General features: G+C 44.3%; 1 long non-coding RNA gene across 1 annotated transcript; it reads right to left on the reverse strand.

The window, feature by feature from the left end:
• Positions 1-7,292: 7,292 nt before the first annotated feature.
• On the reverse strand, positions 7,293-23,320 carry LOC138642152 (uncharacterized). Its single transcript, XR_011314002.1, has 2 exons — positions 23,096-23,320; positions 7,293-7,436 (listed from the first exon to the last, which is right to left on the reverse strand). It is a non-coding gene; the product is annotated as an uncharacterized lncRNA (long non-coding RNA).
• Positions 23,321-23,371: the final 51 nt, after the last annotated feature.

A 23,371-nucleotide genomic window follows, 5' to 3' on the forward strand; every position in this document is an offset into this window, starting at 1 on the left:
TGGTTGCCATTGCCTTTTCCTATGACTACGCTTACCTATTGCCAAATTCTCTTGAATGACAAATTTTACCTCTTCTAAAGGAGGGAATATCGATGGGAGAGCATTTGGACGCAATGATCGTCCAGAAACATTCTGAATGTAGCAATCAGATGTGAAGTGATTTGAACACAAACGATTATTTGTTGTGTTTGTTTCCATCCAATAAAGTTTGAGCTAATTGTTCAACATTGGAAACACTTGACCAGTTTGGAGAAGCCATTGCTTTATTGTGTTAACATCTTTTGGAAATGGGTGTAGAATTATATCACGGCTCTGACCCTGTCTACCAGTCCCACTACACCACTCATTTACGATGCAGTTTGGCATTATGTCTTTGAAATGTGTCCTTAAAAAATGTAAAAAAAAAAATATTTTAATTACTATTTCATAATAAATAAAACATATCTTGATACAGAATATAAAGATTACAGCTAAATATATTAATATATAGATAGTTCACAGATAGCTTGACAAAGATATAGGTAATATATTGAAAAATAAGTGAGAGATAGATGATAGATATATAGATACAGTGTTGAGTTACACAGTAAGTGCAGAATTATTAGGCAAGCTGTATTTTTGAGGATTATTTGTATTAATAATCAACAACTATGTTTTCAATCACCCCCAAAGCATTTCCTATGGTGTATTACACCTCTCTCACAACACTCCCCACAACTACAAATGTGTTTGCTGATTTTTCTGCCTCCAGAATGTCAAATGCTCCTTTACTGCAATCACGCTAACAAGCCACCGCTACACTTCAATGTTTTTAGGTCCACTCCGTCCGCATCTACTCACCCTTGAACCTCCATCTGGCTGACATCTACCGCCTATAAGGACCACTTGACAGACCATACATTCATTGTCTCCTTCCCCCTCGCCACCTCCTAACTCCGCCCCTTGTCCGTCTGTGTTCCTCATTACTTTATTCTAGGACACCTACTCTTCTCCATCTACAGCTTTGGCCTAGGAGAGCTTATATAATCCCATGGTATGCAGTATGATCTCTAAGACGATAAGAAAAAGATCTACTTATCCGGACCTGACCAAGAAACGTTCCTTACCAAAATACAAAATGCGCGCTGTGTGCTATCTGTGGCTTCTTTTCTGCTCGCCTTGTAAAACAGAACTTTGAAAATACAGAATTCTTCATTTTTCCCCATCTACATCTACCTCTCCACCAGACCTATCCATCAAAGTCAATAGCTATTCTCTTTCCCCTGTCCTACATGCTTTGTTTATCAGGGTGATACTCTATTCTGCAGTCTCTTTCAAGCCACATATACAAGCCATTGACTCATTTGGTATCTGATGAAAATTTTTTTTTATGATCCGCGTCTTCCTTGAAAGCATCACCACAAAAAAAGTGGTGCATGGCCTCATCTCCCTTAAAGACTACAGCAACATCATACTCTATGGCCTCACTTCTAGCACTCTGCCAACACTACAATCCATCCTAAAGCCTGCTTCACGAATAATCTGCCTGCCTCCCCGCTACTCCACAGTTTCTCCCCTATGCCAAGCCCTTAACTGTCTTCCTATATCCCAGAGGCTCAAGTTCCAAACCCTTACAGTAACAGACAAAGCCTTCCACAACCTGATTAGTCCATATATATGTGAAATGTTCTCCCGGTACTTGGCTACACACAACCGCCAATAATCTCAAGACCTCCATCTCTAGTCCCCTATCATGTGTTCTTCCCACAACCACATTCAAGACTTATCCCGTACTTCCCCCATACAATGTTACTGTCAAACACAAAACATCAGACTCTCACCTAACATTTTGACCTTGTATACTAACCTGACAAATCAAGTATTCAAATAAGCCTAAAGCCTGCATTGTTCCTCAACCTACTGTAATTCTGAACTAACAACTCTCCCCTGTCCTAGTGCCTAGTCCCATAAACAGTGTCTGCCCTTGCGTGGAGTACGTGTGTGGGCAGCACGGTGGCTCAGTGGTTAGCACAGCAGAATGCAGCGCTGGAGTCCTGGGTTCAAACCCCACCAAGGACATCGGCAAAGAGTTTGTATGTTCTCTCCGTGTTTGCTTTGGTTTCCTCCCACATTCCAAAGACATACTGATAGGGAACCTAGATTGTGAGCCCCAATGGGGACGATGATGTGTGCAACCTGTAAAGCGCTGCGGAATGTTAGCGCTATATAAAGATTATTATTATTAGTACTCACACCTTATGTATCTGTGTGCCTGTTTTTTATTGGTAAAGTGTAATTTTATGTGTCTATTTTTCTAGCTATTTGACATGGTAAGCGTTGTTTATTCAATGGAGCTATAAAATTGTATAATACATAATAAAAATTAAGTAAAGAAAATACACTCCTCCTCGCTCTTTATGGTGATTCATGCGGCAGATCTTCTAAAATGTCATGAGCGGTGCTTCAGTATGACTTTAATGCTGCCGTCACACTAGCAGTATTTGTTCAGTATTCTACATCAGCATTTCTCAGGCCAAACAAGGAGTGGAACAATTTGAGGAAAAGTATAATAGAAACATATGCACCACTTCTGCATTTTTCACCCACTCCTGGTGTTGGCTGAGAAATGCTGATGTAAAATGCTGACCTAATACTGGTAGTGTGACGGCAGCCTAACAAACCAAGTAATGAATGTTGGTTTGTAATCGTGCACCAGCTGTGTGAAATAGGTTAGGGGAGTATAAACTGATAGTGGGCAGTGTTAGCTGCACGCTGTTAATGTTAAAAACATTCACTCCTCTCAATGCTGAAGGTGTAGTGTTGAGGTCTGAGTATTCATTACAGTTTAGCAGTGTGAACAGGCTTAGGCTTCCTGTCACCCTCTGCTGCTCCACTGACATCGTAGGCCCCATAGCTATTAGCTACACAGAAATGGATGTGTGCCACTGTTGCAGGTGGCGCACTAGGCATTGGCTGACCCTGTATGCCAGCAGGTGTCATGACCTTTTCCCAATGGACAATACTCTGGTTCTCTTTTGGAAAAGTCCAACACTGCCCTCACAGCATGATGCTGCCACCACTGTTTTTCAAACTTTTAAGGTATTTGGGCAGGGGATGACCCTTGCATGGTTTCTTCTACACATAACGCTTTGAATTTTATTCAAAAATTGAAACAGTTGTCGCCTTACATCACCGAACCTTATTTGTCATAGCCTGTGAATTCATCATGTGTCTGACAACTCTGTGATGTCTTTCTTATATTGCAGTAATAATAATAATCTTTATTTTTATATAGCGCTAACATATTCCGCAGCGCTTTTCAGTTTGCACCTATTATCATCACTGTCCCCGATTGGGCTCACAATCTAGAATTCCTATCAGTATGTCTTTGGAATGTGGGAGGAAACCGGAGTGCCCGGAGGAAACCCACGCAAACACGGAGAGAACATACAAACTCTTTGCAGATGTTGTCCTGGGTGGGATTAGAACCCAGGACCCCAGCACTGCAAGGCTGTAGTGCTATCCACTGAGCCACCGTGCTGCCCCGTGCAGTAAGGAGAATCTTCACTCAGCCACTGTTTCCTAAATGGCTGAGTGATGAAGGGCTGCATTGATATTTGACTTTAGATACTGTAATCACATCTCCCTACTCAATCTGAAGAGCAAAGCAAATGTGTTCTTGTGGTTCTTCTTTAACCATCTCAACAAGGCTGTTGAGCTACGAAAGCTCATTTTTGCAAAACAGTCATGATTAGGAAGACTTATGTTGGTCTAAAACTTATTAATTTTCTGTCCTATGGATGTTTCTGTGCTCGAAGTAACATTGGGTCTTGCAGATGTTTTGAGGTAACCTTGTCTATATCTGTTCTGTGCCAGAACTCGGTATATGAGCTCCTTGAACAGTTCCTTTGACCTAATGATTCTCTTTTGTTTTGACATGCACTTTGAACTTTGATGTATTATATACACAGGGGTGCCACTTTAAAAATGAAGTACAATCATATCAAATGAAGGAAGGCAAGGTCTCACCTCCTTTTCCATACACAACAAGCGTCAAATTTCTGACCGGCCTTAGGAACATCATTCTGCAATGTAGCAGATAAGACCACACAGTAATCTTAAAGTTCACCTGTTACCCCAAAATTATAAGTTGAAGTAAGACCACCAGCATCGGGGCTTATCAACAGCATTCTATAATGCTGTCTATAAACCCCCGATGTATCATTAAATATGAGAAAAAGGAGGTTAGATTATAGTCACCAATCTTGCCTTGCGCAGGTGTGTACTACGGAGGACATAGAATGAACTTCAATCCAATATTGCGGCCAGCATGCAGCCAGCGGGTAAGGAAAGGGTGAATCAAACACCCGAAAACTCCACCCATATGACCAAAAACTGGTCCCGCCAAATTCAGGTGACAGGTTCCCTTTAATGTTCCATCAAGGATATTCTGTTAAACACAACAGAATGCTGTCTGCTGTCTTCCACACAGACGGACAGACTAGACCTAATTTTCACCAGCCTGTGTTCATTATCTAATCTCCCAACCTATCCCTTCCCCCTATGTGACCACCATCTACTCACCTCATCCTTGTCCTCCTCACGCGCACCCCATGTCCAGCCAGTATCACATCCTCGCAGATACCTTGCACACCTAGACATTGCCAGGCTCTCATACTGTCATACCCCTGTACTCCATATCTTCACTACACGATACGGACAGCGACATTGCTTTCCATAACGCCACCCTCACATCAGCCATAGACTCAGTTGACCCTCTAATGCATGCCAAAGTTCGACAAACCAATAGGCAAACCCTGGCATAACAACTGCACAAAAATAACTGCGACAAGCATCCAGGGTCGGGGGAGCGTTATTGGAAAAAAACACTCATGCCAGGTGACTTCACTGTTTTAAATCAAGCTAAACTTGCCTTCAAAATAGCCCTAATTTAGGCAAAACAGACATTTTTCATTAAACTTGTCTCTTAATTATCATACAACCTAAAATAACTGTTGAGCACATTTAACTCTCTCTTCTCCACCCACCACTGCCACCTCCAAATCCCCTCTTCTCTTCAGAGGACTTTGCCACCTGCTTCAAAAACATGATTGGTAAAACAAGGAAAAACTTTACTGTTTCACAACTCAAAACACTCCATATACCAGACCTCTGCACTTCCCTAATAACTTCCTTCTCCAACATCACTGAAGGATAGCTTACCCACCTACATTTCAAATCGCACCTCATCATCTGTGCACCAGCTTTCCCTTTCCCACCAGCTCCCCAGAGACTCACTAGCATGAACATTACAACCCTAACCCATCTCTTCAACCTACTCATATATTCTGGTACATTCCCCTCTGCCTTCAAACATGACACCATCACACCCATACTCTAAAAAGCTAACCTTGACCAAACTGCTATGCCAAGCTATTGCCCCAGATCACTGCTCCCAAACTCCTTGAGCAGCATGTCCATGCTCAAATTTCCTGCAAAATTTCATCCAATTCTCTTTTTGACAACCTCCAATCTGCCAAAACTCCACCGAAACTGCTGGGACCAAAATTACAAAAATGTTACTAACAGTCAAACCTAACAGACAGTTCTCCATCCTCCTCCTTCTCGACCTATCCTCTGCTTTTGACACAGTCGACTACTGCCTACAGCTATTATTTCTTAACTTTGCATCAAATACCTTGCCCTGTCCTGTATTTCCTCATACCTTTCCAAACGCACATTTGTTGTTTCCCACTCCCACACTACCTCCTCATCCCGCCCTCTCGCTGTAGGAGTCCCTCAAGGGTCTGTCCTAGGGGCCCAACTTTTTTCCCATCTATACCCTTTGCCTACATTAACTGATAAAGTCCCATGGCTTCCAGTATCACCTGTATGTGGATGACACTCAGATGTCACTCTTTGGCACAGATGTCCCCTCACTGATGTCCATAATCACGGAGTGTCTATCAGTCACATCATTCTTCTTCACCTCTCGCATCCTAATACTTAATGTATAAAAAAGTGAACTCTGCCTGTCCTTCAAACCGCACGTCCAAACTCTTGCCACCTCGTAACGCCTCCAACACCAAAATCTTTCAAGAATCCGTCCCTTCCTCTGCCCACTATCTACTTCTTGTGCATGCCCTCATCATCTACACCCTCGATTACTGCAACACCCTCCTCTGTGGCCTCAACGATAACTCTCTTGAACCGTTCCAGTCAGTCCTCAAATTTGCTGCATGGCTAATCCACCTCTCTCCTCAGTACTCCCCTGGTTCACCCCCTCTGAAAATCTCTCCACTGGCTCCCAAATACCCAATGAATCCAGTTAAAACTACTAACAGTGATCTACAAAGCTACCCCCAACCTGTCCCCTCCCTATATCTCAGAACTAATCTACAAATATCTTCCCTAACTTAATCTTTCATCCTCCCATGACCTCCTACTCTCCTCCGCCCTAATTTGTTCCTCAAACAACTGCCTGCAAGATTTCTCCCAAATATCACCCATCCTCTTGAACTCAACGCCTCAACACGTCCGATTATCCACCACCCTCGTATCTTTTAGATGGAAACTAAAAACCCATTTCTTCCAGAAAGAATACAGCCTTCAATAACCATTGTGACGTGTCGACTGCCTGAGCTGCCGCGTCACCATGTGCCGGAGCTGCCACCTCACCACTGGCAGAGCTGCTGCTCCCCCCACCTTCTGTCTCCTACCCATTATCCCATAGAATGTAAGTCCGCAAGTACAGAGTCCTCTCCCCTCTGTACCAGTCTGTCATTGTAAATTTTTTGAACTGTAAACGTTATATGTAACCCCTTTCTTCATGTACAGCACCATGAAAGTAATGGCGATATAAAAGTAAACAATAATAGTAATAATGATAATTATAAGAGCAAAGTAATGACAGAGATGGAATGAGAGAAAGTGAATCAGAGACAACAGTAATGAGAGAGAATGAATGAAAGATAGTAGAAAAGAGGGACAAGAAATGATGGACAAAAATAATGATAGATATGGAATGATAGTTCTAAAGAACGATAGGTAAAAAAGTGTTATGAGAGATAGAAAGAGATATAGATGAATATAATGTAATAATTATAACTAGGGTTCAGAGATGTTTTATTAACTACTATTTGAATTCACTTTGGAATATTGTCCTTTTCACCTTTACTCTCCTCAGCTGTTCTTGTCTGCTCCTGTACTCATTTTCAAGGAAGTTCCTTGTAATTAAATCTGAAGGAGACATGTATAGATATAAATGATGTATAGAAAGCTTGAGAAACGTAACAAATGAAAGACTAACAAACTTTAATTTGTCAAAGCATGATTTATTTAAACAAAATTTATATTTTCAATTCTTTATATTTTACTTTTATATGGTATTCTCTTGTGCTCTTGTCTTCTGCTCTTTTCTTCTGCTTACTCCAGTAAAAACAGATTCAATGACGTTCCTGGTACATTAATAAATATGTTAAATTAATTTATATATAAACGAAAGCACATAGATACATATAATTAATTAGATAAAGCAAAGTGATCATATATATATATATATATATATATATATATATATATATATATATATATATATATTTTTTTAATGGAAAATAACCCCCGGATAAGGCACGGAGGGTCCGAATAAGGGGGGCATGACCGGAGCAGGAAGCGAGTGACAATTTTGTTTGGGGATTTAGGAAAAGTCAGGTTGATGACAGGGGAAAGGGGGAGGGGGGGAGGAGAGGGAGGAAGAAAGGTATTGGTTAAAGGGGAAGTGATGTAGGGAAAGTGACGTAGGACTGGGGAAAAAAGGAGGGTGGGCGAAGGGTGATACAAAGGCCACATGGAGGAGCCGTGATCCTATTTCGCTACCAAGACGGCCTGACAAAGCCCCACTCACCCATCCCAGAGGAAAAGGACGACCATGTCGCAGTAGCCTGATGAACCATTTGAATGAGGACCGTAATGATAGTTATACCTGAAGATTTATTTGTCAGTTAACTTTTAAGCCCAGGGGAAGGTCAAATATTGGCCATGGTTCCCTGAAGGTTTCCCAAACAGGGGCTTTTCCCTCTCCTGACTGGTAGCGGATAGCTGTTTGTGAGCCAGAGGTTCTGCTATATCATTGTATTTATGATTTCAGCGTAGTTGGGTCCTTGAAGCTGGCAAAAAAGTTGGGTAAAGGGGGGATTATTGCATTGCGGGACCCCCCTACAGTGGATAGTTACATTGTTGGTGGTCTGGTGATACTTTGGTGATACCCGACGAGGCAAGTCGGGGGGCACATTATCGTGGGACACGGAGGGCCACCTGATGTTGTAGGTCGGGTGCGTGGTACCGATGTGTGTTTATCCGACGATGGAAGTCGGGTACAGGTTAACGGTGTGGAGGCAACCTCTTCCCTCAATTCATGGTGCTTCAGAGTTTTGAGAAAAACATGGCTGGAAGTAAGGCTGAGAGGGAAGAGGCAATACCGACAGGATAATGACCATACCAGGATCAAGGTAGCTTCGAGGGCCTTACCAAGGTTCTTTTATTATTAATAATAAATTGGCTGCTGAGGACATTATTATCCAAATGTAATGGTGTGGTGTGGTGTGGTTATTCAATAAATAAGGTTGAGGAATTCACGGGGAGTCAACCTTGCCAAGGTCATGAGTAGATTGATAAATAGATAAGTAATGATAAGTAATGATAAAGAAAAATGTAATTCGATGGATATAAAGATAAAAAATAATAGACAGATGGAATAATAATGATAGCTACATAAATCGATTGATAGAGAGATAGAGGTGCGCCAATTCCGGCACTTAGCCACTCTCTTCCCACTCCCGTGTAGCGGTGGGATATGGGGTAATAAGGGGTTAATGTCAACTTGCTATCGTAAGGTGACATTAAGCCGGGTTAATAACGGAGAGGCGTCAATAAGACGCCTATCCGTTAGTAATCCAATACTAGTAAAGGGTTAATAAAACACACATTTGGAAAAAAATTATTTTAATATTCTTCATTTAACCATACTTGCCATACTTCTGTCCCACGACGATCTCCCCGATAGAACAGTGACATTGGGTGATGTCACTGCTCTATAGGACCCTCAGTGACACACTGACAGGAGACAATGGCTCCTGCAGTGCATCACTGAAGAGGTTAACCTTAGTTCAGTGTCTCACTTTCTGGCAAAGCTGCCTGAACAGCAGTGCCAGAAGTGAGACTAGGGACTATTTTCTCACAGGGGCGTAGGAATACATTGTGAGGAATACATTGTGGAAGGAAACCTTCCATCATTGTAGTCCTAAAGTCCCTGGAGAGCAGTCACATCAGCAGATGCTGCTGCTCTCCACGGGAGATTGTCGAGGGACAATCGTTTACATTGGATTTCTGCGGACAGGGAGTATATTGGTTGTTTGTTATTTTAATATTTTTTACAGATGACACTTGCTTCGGGGATCAAAGTGACAAGTGATAGTGAGTATGAACTCTATGTTATATGTACTGTATGTATATATGTATGTATTGTATGTATGTGGTGCATGTTGTATGGTGCATGTTGCATGTCCCAGCATGTCACATGACGTCGCATGTTGCATATCGTCGCATGTCGCATACTGTCGCTTGTTGCATGTTGTTATCGCATGTTGCCGCATGTCACGTCATGTCCCCCCAAGCCACATATTGTTGCATGTTGTTGCATGTCGAATGTCGCCGCATGCTGCATGTCGTCGCATGTACTTGCATGTCACCGCATGTTGTTGCATGGCGCATGTAGGTGCATGTTGTCGTCGCATGTTGCGTCATGTTGCATGGTGTTGCATGTCGTTATCGCATGTAGCATGTTGCCGCATGCTGTCACATGGCGCATGTACTTGCATGACGCCGCATGTTGTCGCATGGCGCATGTACTTGCATGACGCCGCATGTTGTCGCATGGCGCATGTTGTCGCATGTCGCATCATGTTCCATGGTGTCGCATCATGTTGCATGATGTCACATGTTGCATGTCGTCGCATGCTGCATGTTGTTATTGCATGTCACATGTTGGATGTCGACACATTGCATTTCGTCACATGTTGTTGCATGCTCTTGCATGTCGTCGCATGTTGCATGTCGCCGCATGTAGTAGCATGACATGCTGTTGCATGTCGTCGCATGTGGCATGTTGTTGCATGTTGCCGCATGTCGTCTGTTATTGCATGTAGCATGTTGTCGCATTCTGTCACATTTTGCTGAATGTCGCATGTTGCATGTGGTCGCATGACGCATATTGTCGCATGTAGTTGCATGTTGAATGTTGCATGACGTCGCATGTTGTATGTCGCCGCATGTTGCATATTGTCGCATGTAGTTGCATGTTGCATGTAGTCGCATGTTGCGTGTCGCATGTTGTTGCATGTCGCATGTAGTCACATGTTGTCGCATGTTGCCTGTCGCATGTTGTTGCATGTCACATGTAGTATGTTGCATGTCATATGTTCCATGTCAAATGTGGTAGGTTGCAAGTCGTATATCGCTGGGTGTATGTCGCTGGGTGTATGTTGTATGTAATCTGCTCTTAGATAGATGAGATAGATAGAAAGGAGGAATGAGAAAGTTAAGGTACCTTCACACTGAACGATATCGCTAGCGATCCGTGACATTGCAGCGTCCTGGCTAGCGATATCGTTCAGTTTGACAGGCAGCAGCGATCAGGATCCTGCTGTGCCATCGTTGGTTGGCGCAGAAAGTCCAGAACTTTATTTTGTCGCTGGACCTCCTGCGGACATCGCTGAATCGGCATGTGTGACGCCGATTCAGCGATGTCTTCACTGGTAACCAGGGCCGCGCTTAGTAACCCGATGTTTACCCTGGTTACCAGCGTAAACGTAAAAAACAAACAAACACTACATACTTACATTCCGGTGTCTGTCCTCTCCGGCGCTGTGCTTCTCTGCACTGTGTAAGCGCAGCGGCCGGAAAGCACAGCGGTGACGTCACAGCTGTGCTCTGCTTTCCGGCCGGCGCTTAGTGCAGAGAAGCAGAGCGCCTGGTTACGTTTACGCTGGTAACCAGGGTAAACATCGGGTTACTAAGCGCGGCCCTGCATCGTTGGCATCTGTGTGACAGCTCTCCAGCAACCACACAGCGATGCTGCAGCGATCGGGATCATTGTCTAGATTGCTGCAGTGTCGCTTAATGTGCTGGAAAGATATAGATAGATAGATAGGCGATTTGGTTACAAAACTTACGCTAGCAGTTCTGGACGGGAATAGTTTACCGGCGTCCAGAACACCACAATTTACATATGATGACTTCCGGAGCACAGAGGTTACTGTGGAAAACCGGCGCATGCGCAATAATGTATTGCCTGCTTTGCCCACCCTTGGGCAATACATACTGCGCATGCGCAGGAGCGGAATGCACTGCGCAGGCGCGAAACACTACGCCAACGCCGGGAAGAAATTTCTTAGGGAAAAGTAAGAGGTGGGGGAGAAACAGCGATTTCACAACGCCCATTTGACCAGACCAGCGTGATTGACAGGCGAAAACGGCGACTTTACTAAGGTATTTTGGCAGCAAAGGTGGCGAATCTGGGGACAATAGAGACACTATTGTAAAGCACAGCTCAGGCCCTATTTAACGCTATTTTTAGCTCATATTGAAAAAACGGGGTGACAGGTTCCCTTTAAGAAAGCTATTAGATGGTATTTACAAGCTGGTATCCCATTTAGGAAATTAACGACTTTTGAAACCTTATTAACACAACATAAACAACCCAAAGGAGTATTAGCAAAATTATACCACACCCTTCTGTCGGACTCAGTATCTATTAAACGTGCCTATATATTAGCATGGGGGCCATCTAGCTGTGTAAGAGTTCAAGAAAACTCATATAAGATCATCACAAGATGGTATACCACCCCAGTGGTAACTCATACCTGGTACCCCAACCTGTTTGAGATGTAATAAAGATAAAGGGGAGTTTCTGCCAATTTGGTGGTCATGCGATAAGATTAGACCGTTTTGGAATAGTGTTTTGAAAATTATTACCAAGTTTTGCAAACTTTCAAACCCCCCACGGCCGAACCTCATCTTTCTGAACTGGTCTAGCGATATTTCACTGACCAAGTACAAATCACTACTCTTATTTTTATTAGCAGCGGCCAAACTAATTATTCCCACAAAATGGCGCTCTCAGAGTGTTGTTGATTGGCTACAAAAAGTTGATCAGCTTTATTATGTAGAGGAAATTGGAGAGACAGGTTTGGGGTAAGATGGGAGCCATGGGTTCTGTATAGAGAATCGGATGAATACTTGAGGATGACGAGTCAGCAGTGTCACACAGCGACTGAATGAAGATCTGGCATCCACCCTAAAAACTAACAGGCTTTCATAAGAGATTAATGCTTGTTACATAGGTCTCATGAACACCGATACCAATATCCATTCTTACATGGAGGACTCCCCTGCCTCTCCCCTACCTCCTCTCCATCTTATTTCCCCACCCTACTTTTTCTATCTGTCTCTCTACATCAATGGCTAACACGGTACCAAGATATATTTCTTTCCTGTACATCAATGTTATAATTTAAGATCTATAGGTGTGTACACATTGGTTTAGACTCCTTCCTTATAAAAAAAGTAGGAAAATGAAGACAAACTTGTGGATTGAAAGATTGTAACTTCTACTATGAATAACCTTAACATGTACTATGTGACAACCTAATGAAAGAACTTTTGATAACATTCTATTGAAAAAACACACACACCCTGTTATGTAGTTTTACATTATTGTTTATTTGTGTTATATAACCTAATAAAAAATGTTTAAAAGAAAAGTAAATCACAGAGATATGTCACACAAAATACTTAAGTAACATTTCCCACATGTCTTCTTTACATCAGCACAATTTTGGAACCAACATTTTTTGTTTTGTTAGGGAGTTATAAGGGTTAAAAGTTGACCAGCAAGTTCCATTTTTACAACATCATTTTTTTTTTTAGGGACCACATCTCATTTGAAGTCATTTTGAGGGGTCTATATGATAGAAAATACCCAAGTGTGACACCATTCTAAAAACTGCACCCCTCAAGGTGCTCAAAGTTACATTCAAGAAGTTTATTAACCCTTCAGGTGTTTCACATGGATTTTTGGAATGTTTAAATAAAAATGAACATTTAACTTTTTTTCACAAAAAATTTACTTGAGCTCCAATTTGTTTTATTTTACCAAGGGTAACAGGAGAAAATGGACCGCAAAAGTTGTTGTACAATTTGTCCTGAGTACGCTGATACCCCATATGTGGGGGTAAACCACTGTTTGGGCGCATGGCAGAGCTCGGAACGGAAGGAGTGCCATTTGACTTTTCAATGCAAAATTGACTGGAATTGAGATGGGACGCCATGTTGCGTTTAGAGAGCCACTGATGTGCCTAAACATTGAAACCCCCCACAAGTGACACCATTTTGGAAAGTAGACCCCCTAAGGAACTCATCTAGATGTCTTGTAAGAGCTTTGAACCCCCAAGTGTTTCACTACAGTTTATAACGCAGAGCCGTGAAAATAAAAATTATTTTTTTTCCACAAAAAATATTTTTTAGCCCCCAGTTTTGTATTTTCCCAAGGGTAACAGGAGAAATTGGACTCCAAAAGTTGTTGTCCAATGTGTCCCGAGTACGCTGATACCCCATATGTTGGGGCAAACCCCTGTTTGGGCGCACGGGAGAGCTCGGAAGGGAAGGAGCACTGTTTTACTTTTTCAACGCAGAATTGGCTGGAATGGAGATCGGACGCCATGTCGCGTTTGGAGAGCCCCTGATGTGCCTAAACAGTGGAAACCTGTTGTGAATTCTGTGGCTGAATTCACTCCTGTGGTCACAAGTGGTACTGCAGCTTCTGAGCTTCCTCCCTCAGGTGTTCTGGTGAGCTCGTTAACTGCTTCATTACTTAACTCCGCCTGATGCTGCTATCCTTGCTCCTTGTCAATGTTTCAGTGTTGGATCTGAGCTTCTCCTGATTGTTCCTGTGACCTGCTGCTCTGTATAGCGAAGTGCTTTTTGCTTTTTTGTTGCTTTTTTTCTGTCCAGCTTGTCTTTTGTTTTGCTGGAAGCTCTGAGACGCAAAGGGTGTACCGCCGTGCCGTTAGTTCGGCACGGTGGGTTTTTTTTTGCCCCCTTTGCGTGGTTTTGCTTTAGGGTTTTTTGTAGACTGCAAAGTTCGCTTTACTGTCCTCGCTCTGTCCTAGAATATCGGGCCCCACTTTGCTGAATCTATTTCATCCCTACGTTTTGTCTTTTCATCTTACTCACAGTCATTATATGTGGGGGGCTGCCTTTTCCTTTGGGGAATTTCTCTGGGGCAAGTCAGGCCTATTTTTCTATCTTCAGGCTAGCTAGTTTCTTAGGCTGTGCCGAGTTGCCTAGGTATTTGTGGGTATTTGTCAGATCACTGTGTGCGCTCTGATCGCTAAGCACACTGTGTTTCTGGATTGCCTTCATAACACCTGTCATTAGCAAACATAACAGTACAAGGAGCCACATCTAATGATTCTCAATAGAGGGAAAGAAAAAGTTCTGACATCATTTTTTTTTTTTTTTGCGCGGCGACCCTCAAGACTGGGCATTTTCTCTTGCGCCAGGAGACCCTGCATTGAGTAGTGTCGATGCGTTTTTCCTGGCGCTCGGATTGCTGTACGATGAGCCTAATTCAGTGGATCAGGCTGAGAAAAATTTGCTGGCTTTGTGCCAGGGTCAGGATGATATAGAAGTATATTGTCAGAAATTTAGGAAATGGTCAGTACTCACTCAGTGGAATGAATCTGCGCTGGCAGCTTTGTTCAGAAAGGGTCTCTCTGAGGCTCTTAAGGATGTCATGGTGGGATTTCCTATGCCTGCTGGTTTGAATGAGTCTTTGTCTTTGGCCATTCAGATCGGTCGACGCTTGCGCGAGCGTAAATCTGTGCACCATTTGGCGGTACTGCCTGAGGTTAAACCTGAGCCTATGCAGTGCGATAGGACTTTGACTAGAGTTGAACGGCAGGAATACAGACGTCTGAATGGTCTGTGTTTCTACTGTGGTGATTCCACTCATGCTATTTCTGATTGCCCTAAGCGCACTAAGCGGTCCGCTAGGTCTGCCGTCATTGGTACTGTACAGTCCAAATTCCTTCTGTCCATTACCTTGATATGCTCTTTGTCGTCGTTTTCTGTCATGGCGTTTGTGGATTCGGGCGCTGCCCTGAATCTGATGGATTTGGATTATGCTAAACGTTGTGGGTTTTTCTTGGAGCCTTTGCGGTGTCCTATTCCATTGAGAGGAATTGATGCTACACCTTTGGCCAAGAATAAACCTCAATACTGGGCCCAGCTGACCATGTGCATGGCTCCTGCACATCAGGAAGTTATTCGCTTTCTGGTGTTGCATAATCTGCATGATGTGGTCGTGTTGGGGTTGCCATGGCTACAAACCCATAATCCAGTATTGGATTGGAATTCCATGTCGGTATCCAGCTGGGGTTGTCAGGGGGTACATGGTGATGTTCCATTTTTGTCGATTTCGTCATCCACCCCTTCTGAGGTCCCAGAGTTCTTGTCTGATTATCAGGATGTATTTGAAGAGCCCAAGTCCGATGCTCTACCTCCGCATAGGGATTGTGATTGTGCTATCAATTTGATTCCTGGTAGTAAATTCCCTAAAGGTCGATTATTTAATTTATCCGTGCCCGAACACGCCGCTATGCGCAGTTATGTGAAGGAATCCCTGGAGAAGGGACATATTCGCCCATCGTCATCACCACTGGGAGCAGGGTTCTTCTTTGTAGCCAAGAAGGATGGTTCGCTGAGACCGTGTATTGATTACCGCCTTCTTAATAAGATCACTGTTAAATTTCAGTATCCCTTGCCATTGTTATCTGACTTGTTTGCTCGGATTAAGGGGGCTAGTTGGTTCACTAAGATAGATCTTCGTGGTGCGTATAATCTGGTGAGAATCAGGCAAGGAGATGAATGGAAAACTGCATTCAATACGCCCGAGGGTCATTTTGCGTATCTAGTGATGCCGTTCGGACTTGCCAATGCTCCATCTGTGTTTCAGTCTTTTATGCATGACATCTTCCGTGAGTATCTGGATAAATTCCTGATTGTTTACTTGGATGACATTTTGATCTTCTCAGATGATTGGGAGTCTCATGTGAAGCAGGTCAGAATGGTTTTTCAGGTCCTGCGTGCTAACTCTTTGTTTGTGAAGGGATCAAAGTGTCTCTTCGGTGTGCAGAAAGTTTCATTTTTGGGGTTCATCTTTACCCCTTCTACTATCGAGATGGATCCAGTTAAGGTCCAAGACATCCAGGATTGGATTCAGCCGACATCTCTGAAAAGTCTGCAAAAGTTCCTGGGCTTTGCTAATTTTTATCGTCGCTTCATCTGTAATTTTTCTAGCATTGCCAAACCATTGACCGATTTGACCAAGAAGGGTGCTGATTTGGTTAATTGGTCTTCTGCTGCTGTGGAAGCTTTTCAGGAGTTGAAGCGTCGTTTTTGTTCTGCCCCTGTGTTGTGTCAGCCAGATGTTTCTCTTCCGTTCCAGGTCGAGGTTGATGCTTCTGAGATTGGAGCAGGGGCGGTTTTGTCACAGAGAGGTTCTGATTGCTCAGTGATGAAACCATGTGCTTTCTTTTCCAGGAAGTTTTCGCCCGCTGAGCGTAATTATGATGTGGGCAATCGAGAGTTGCTGGCCATGAAGTGGGCATTCGAGGAGTGGCGTCATTGGCTTGAAGGAGCTAAGCATCGCGTGGTGGTATTGACTGATCATAAGAACTTGACTTATCTCGAGTCTGCCAAGCGCTTGAATCCTAGACAGGCCCGTTGGTCGTTATTTTTTGCCCGCTTCGACTTTGTGATTTCGTACCTTCCGGGCTCTAAAAATGTGAAGGCGGATGCTCTGTCTAGGAGTTTTGTGCCCGACTCTCCGGGTTTATCTGAGCCAGCGGGTATCCTCAAGGAAGGAGTCATTGTGTCTGCCATCTCCCCTGATTTGCGGCGGGTGCTGCAAAAATTTCAGGCGAATAAACCTGATCGTTGTCCAGCAGAGAAACTGTTCGTCCCTGATAGGTGGACTAATAAACTTATCTCTGAACTTCATTGTTCGGTGTTGGCTGGTCATCCTGGAATCTTTGGTACCAGAGAGTTAGTGGCTAGATCCTTCTGGTGGCCATCTCTGTCACGGGATGTACGTACTTTTGTGCAGTCCTGTGGGATTTGTGCTAGGGCTAAGCCCTGCTGTTCTCGTGCCAGTGGGTTGCTTTTGCCCTTGCCGGTCCCAAAGAGGCCTTGGACACATATTTCGATGGATTTCATTTCTGACCTTCCCGTTTCTCAAAAGATGTCAGTCATTTGGGTGGTCTGTGATCGCTTTTCTAAAATGGTCCATCTGGTGCCCTTGGCTAAATTGCCTTCCTCCTCTGATTTGGTACCTTTGTTCTTTCAGCATGTGGTTCGGTTGCATGGCATTCCTGAGAATATTGTTTCTGACAGAGGTTCCCAGTTTGTTTCAAGGTTTTGGCGAGCCTTTTGTGGTAGGATGGGCATTGACCTATCCTTTTCCTCGGCTTTCCATCCTCAGACTAATGGCCAGACCGAACGAACCAATCAGACCTTGGAAACATATCTGAGATGTTTTGTTTCTGCAGACCAGGATGATTGGGTGTCCTTTTTGCCGTTGGCTGAGTTCGCCCTTAATAATCGGGCCAGCTCGGCTACCTTGGTTTCTCCATTTTTTTGCAATTCTGGGTTCCATCCTCGTTTCTCTTCAGGACAGGTTGAGTCTTCGGACTGTCCTGGTGTGGATTCTGTGGTGGATAGGTTGCAGCAGATCTGGACTCAGGTAGTGGACAATTTGATCTTGTCCCAGGAGAAAGCTCAACTTTTCGCTAATCGCAGACGCCGTGTGGGTCCCCGACTTCATGTTGGGGATCTGGTTTGGTTATCTTCTCGTCATATTCCTATGAAGGTTTCCTCTCCTAAATTTAAACCTCGTTTTATTGGTCCGTATAGGATTTCTGAGGTTCTCAATCCTGTGTCTTTTCGTTTGACCCTCCCAGACTCCTTTTCCATACATAATGTATTCCATAGGTCGTTGTTGCGGAGATACGTGGCACCTATGGTTCCATCTGTTGAGCCTCCTGCCCCGGTTTTGGTGGAGGGGGAATTGGAGTATATTGTGGAGAAGATTTTGCATTCTCGTGTTTCTAGACGGAAACTCCAGTATCTGGTTAAATGGAAGGGTTATGCTCAGGAAGATAATTCCTGGGTTTTTGCCTCTGATGTTCATGCTTCCGATCTTGTTCGTGCCTTTCATGCGGCTCATCCTGGTCGGCCTGGGGGCTCTGGTGAGGGTTCGGTGACCCCTCCTCAAGGGGGGGGTACTGTTGTGAATTCTGTGGCTGAATTCACTCCTGTGGTCACAAGTGGTACTGCAGCTTCTGAGCTTCCTCCCTCAGGTGTTCTGGTGAGCTTGTTAACTGCTTCATTACTTAACTCCGCCTGATGCTGCTATCCTTGCTCCTTGTCAATGTTTCAGTGTTGGATCTGAGCTTCTCCTGATTGTTCCTGTGACCTGCTGCTCTGTATAGCTAAGTGCTTTTTGCTTTTTTGTTGCTTTTTTTCTGTCCAGCTTGTCTTTTGTTTTGCTGGAAGCTCTGAGACGCAAAGGGTGTACCGCCGTGCCGTTAGTTCGGCACGGTGGGTTTTTTTTTGCCCCCTTTGCGTGGTTTTGCTTTAGGGTTTTTTGTAGACTGCAAAGTTCGCTTTACTGTCCTCGCTCTGTCCTAGAATATCGGGCCCCACTTTGCTGAATCTATTTCATCCCTACGTTTTGTCTTTTCATCTTACTCACAGTCATTATATGTGGGGGGCTGCCTTTTCCTTTGGGGAATTTCTCTGGGGCAAGTCAGGCCTATTTTTCTATCTTCAGGCTAGCTAGTTTCTTAGGCTGTGCCGAGTTGCCTAGGTAGTTGTTAGGCGCAATCCACAGCCGCTTTTAGTTGTGTTTAGGATAGGATCAGGTGTGCAGTCTACAGAGTTTCCACGTCTCAGAGCTCGTTCTTGTATTTTTGGGTATTTGTCAGATCACTGTGTGCGCTCTGATCGCTAAGCACACTGTGTTTCTGGATTGCCTTCATAACACCTGTCATTAGCAAACATAACAGAAACCCCCCAATTATAACCAAAACCCTAATCCAAACACACCCCTAACCCTAATCCCAACGGTAACCCTAACCACACCTCTAACCCCGACACACCCCTAACCCTAATCCCAACCCTATTCCCAACCGTAAATGTAATCCAAACTCTAACCCTAACTTTAGCCCCAACCCTAACCCTAGCCCCAACCCTAACTGTAGCATTAACCCTAGCCCCAACCCTAACCCTAACCCTAATGGGAAAATTTGAAATACATTTTTTTAACTTTTCCCTAACTAAGGGGGTGATAAAGGGGGGTTTGATTTACTTTTATAGTGTTTTTTTAGCGGATTTTTATGATTGGCAGCCATCACACACTGAAAGACGCTTTTTATTAAGTGGATTTGTGAATTGACAAGGGAAATATTAAGGTAACGGATGAAGCGGCATGTAGGGCGTTGATCCAGGGAACTAGTCTGATTGCAGTATGTGGAGTCGGGAAGTAATTTTTGTCCCCAATGTGGAGCTTACTCTTTGCCTTCCTCTGGATCAACATGTTAGGCCAGGGCATGTTAGGTTAGGCTATGGGTTGAACTTGAAGGACTAAGGCTATGTGCACACGTTGTGGATTAACCTCAGGAATTTTTTGTGCGGATTCTGTATCTATTGGCAGAAATCGCAGGTGCGGATTTGACGCGGTTTTTTGTGCGGATTTTGTGTAGATTTTCTGCGTTTTTTTACCCCTGCGGATTTCTATAATGGAATGGGTACAAAAATGCTGCAGATCCGCACAAAAGAAGTGACATGTTCCTTCAATAATCCACAGCGTTTCTGCACGGAATTTCCGGCACCATTAGCACAGCGTTTTTTTTTCCTATTGATTTACATTGTACTGTAAATCACTTGTGGATCTGCAGCGTTACTGCACGGCAAAAAACACTGCGGATCCGCAGGAAATCCGCAGCGTGTGCACATACCCTTAGACTATGTGCACAGGTTCAGGATTTCTTGCAGAAATTTCCTGAGCAAAACCGGATATTTTCTACAAGAAATCCGCATGCCTTTTTTCGCGGAAAAAAACGCATCATGTGCACAAAAATTGCGGAATGCATTCTAAATGATGGGATGCATAATGTATGCGATTTTATAGCGAAAAAAACGTGAAAAATCTGCAACGTGTGCACACAGCCTTAAAGTCTTCCTTCAACCTTAATAACTATGTTACTATGTATCTAAAGTGCAAATGCATGAAAAATGTAACATCGACATCACATAGGAGCTGAACCATGTGAGCCACGCTAACAGTCCTGAAGAGTCACCACATCGCCATCTACCATATCTACATTTTGTTTAATTTACAAAGAGCAAAAAGTTAGCGGCGACTTTTCAGGACTGTTAGGCTATGTGCACACGTTGCGGATTAGGCTTAAGGTACCGTCACACTCAGCGACGCTGCAGCGATATAGACAATGAGCCGATCGCTGCAGCGTCGCTGTTTAGGTCGCTGTAGAGACATCAAACACGGGAACTCCAGAACAATGCAGGAGCGATCCAGTGACGTAACGGCGACTCACTTATCGTTCTCGCTGGTTGTTAGCTCCATGTAAAACATTGCTGGCGTCATTGCTTTTGATGTCAAACATGACGAATCACACCGACCTGACGACCAAATAAAGTTCTGGACTTTCAGCTACGACCAGCGATGTCACAGCGGGATCCAGATCGCTGCTGCGTGTCAAACACAACAAGATCGATATCCAGGATGCTGCAACGTCACGGATCGTTGTCTTTCTTGTTGTAAAGTTGCTGAGTGTGACGGTACCTTTAGGAAATATCTGGTGCAGATTCTGCCTCTCCTGGCAGAAAACGCAACTGCGGATTTGTCGTGTTTTTTGTGCGTTTCCATAGCTTTTTTTGTGCGTCTTTTAACCCTGCGGTTTTCTAGAATGGAATGGGTACAAAAACGCTGCAGATTTACAAAAAAGAATTGACATGCTATTTCTTTTAAACCGCAGCGTTTCCGCAGCGGATTTTCCGCAAAATGTGCACAGCATTTTTTTTCTCATTGATTTACATTGTACTGTAAATCATTTGTGGATCTGCAGCATTTCTGCACGGAAAAAAAAGCTGCGGATCCGCAGAGAATCCGCAACGTGTGCACATAGCCTTAGTGTGGCTCACATGGTTCAGCTCCTATGTGATGTCGATGTTACATTTTTCATGCATTTGCACTTTAGATACATAGTAACATCGTTATTAAGGTTGAAGGAAGACCTTAAGTCCATCTAGTTCAACCCATAGCCTAACCTAACATGCCCTAACATGTTGATCCAGAGGAAGGCAAAAAAAACCCTATGTGGCAAGAGTAAGCTCCACATTGGGGAAAAAAATTCTTTCCCGACTCCACATACGGCAATCAGACTAGTTCCCTGGATCAACACCCTACATGCCGCTTCATCCGTTACCTTAATATTTCCCTTGTCAATTCACAAATCCACTTGAAATGTGATTTGGATATTGCAGCTTTTATGCATTGGCACTTTAGATAATAGTCTGCTTCATCCTTTATTTTGTATTCATAGGGGGCATCCTTGTATGATCTTGAAATTATGGGTGAGGATATGATGTGAATACAATCTTGAAAATTATAGCCAGTACCCTACACCTCTTTAGGAGCAAGAAAAGAAGTCGCAGTCCCATAATGGGACTCCCATTTGTTCTTCCTTGGGCATTTATATGTACGGTATGTGCTTCAGCCGACCTCTTGAGGTTGTTTTTAGTTTGAAGCGCTATTTTAAATTTTGCGTGTGTATTTTTAGGCTATGTGCACACGTTGCGGATTGGGGTGCAGAATTTTCCGCACAAAATCCGCATCTCCTGGCAGAAACCGCAGGTGCAGATTTGCCACAGATTTTGTGCGGTTTTAATGCGGACTTTATGTGTTTGAATAAAGGTTAACTTTTTTTTATTTAAAGGGAACCTGTCACCCCGAAAATCGCGGGTGAGGCAAGCCCACCGGCATCAGGGGCTTATCTACAGCATTCTGTAATGCTGTAGATAAGCCCCCGATGTTACCTGAAAGAGGAGAAAAAGATGTTATATTATACTCACCCAGGGGCGGTCCCGCTGCTGGTCCGGTCAGATGGGTGTCTCTGGTCCGCTGCGGCGCCTCCCATCTTCATTCCAAGACGTCCTCTTCTGATCTTCAGCCACGGCTCTGGCGCAGGCGTACTTTGTCTGCCCTGTTGAGGGGAGAGGAAAGTACTGCAGTGCGCAGGAGCCGGAAAGGTCAGAGAGGCCCGGCGCCTGCGCACTGCAGTACTTTGTTCTGCCCTCAACAGGGCAGACAAAGTACGCCTGTGCCGGAGCCGTGGCTGAAGATCAGAAGAGGACGTCTTGGAATGAAGATGGGAGGTGCCGCAGCGGACCGGAGACGCCCATCTGACCGGACCAGCAGCAGGACCGCCCCTGGGTGAGTTTAATATAACATCTTTTTCTCCTCTTTCAGGTAACATCAGGGGCTTATCTACAGCATTACAGAATGCTGCTGATAAGCCCCTGATGCCGGTGGGCTTGCCTCACCCGCGATTTTCGGGGTGACAGGTTCCCTTTAATAATATAATGGCACTTGTTGATTTAATATAGTTTAATGACTATATGGTCAGTATGTTTATATAAAAATTGCAGCAGGACACAAGCAAGTCACTGGCAACTTCCATTGTGGTGTACGGTGGCAAAGCCCGGAGCGACCAGGAACAGGCGGGGACGGCTGCATTATCCCACAGTGATATTCCAACCACACAAGCCGGTGTACAGCCCTAGCGTGAGCCCTGGGCTAGTGATGTCACATGACAGGACGGTGAGGTCACAGTGTGACGTCACATATCTAATGGTGGTCACTGGGAGCATGCAGTAGGTGCAGCGGTGTCACCCTGCTGTCTGGCAGCAGCACAGGTACCTGTATGGGTTGGAGTCCACCACCTCCGCACTCATCTGCCCAATCTTAGCTCTGTGTGCTCCATGTCTGCTCCTGACCCTGCTCAGCTCCTCTTCTAGCTCCCGCACCCTGGCCTGCAGCTCCTGCACCAGCCTGTCAGTAGCCATGGCCGCACTATAGAGCAGCACTATACAGCCACACTGGGCAACGATGCATTATTCACTGCCGCCTGGAGAGACACATTCTGCAGTCAGGAAGAGGCGGGCCTGTCCGACACTGCAGCAAACTACATCTCCC

Source organism: Ranitomeya imitator, chromosome 6 (assembly GCF_032444005.1).
Source record: "Ranitomeya imitator isolate aRanImi1 chromosome 6, aRanImi1.pri, whole genome shotgun sequence".
Taxonomy (NCBI): domain Eukaryota; kingdom Metazoa; phylum Chordata; class Amphibia; order Anura; family Dendrobatidae; genus Ranitomeya; species Ranitomeya imitator.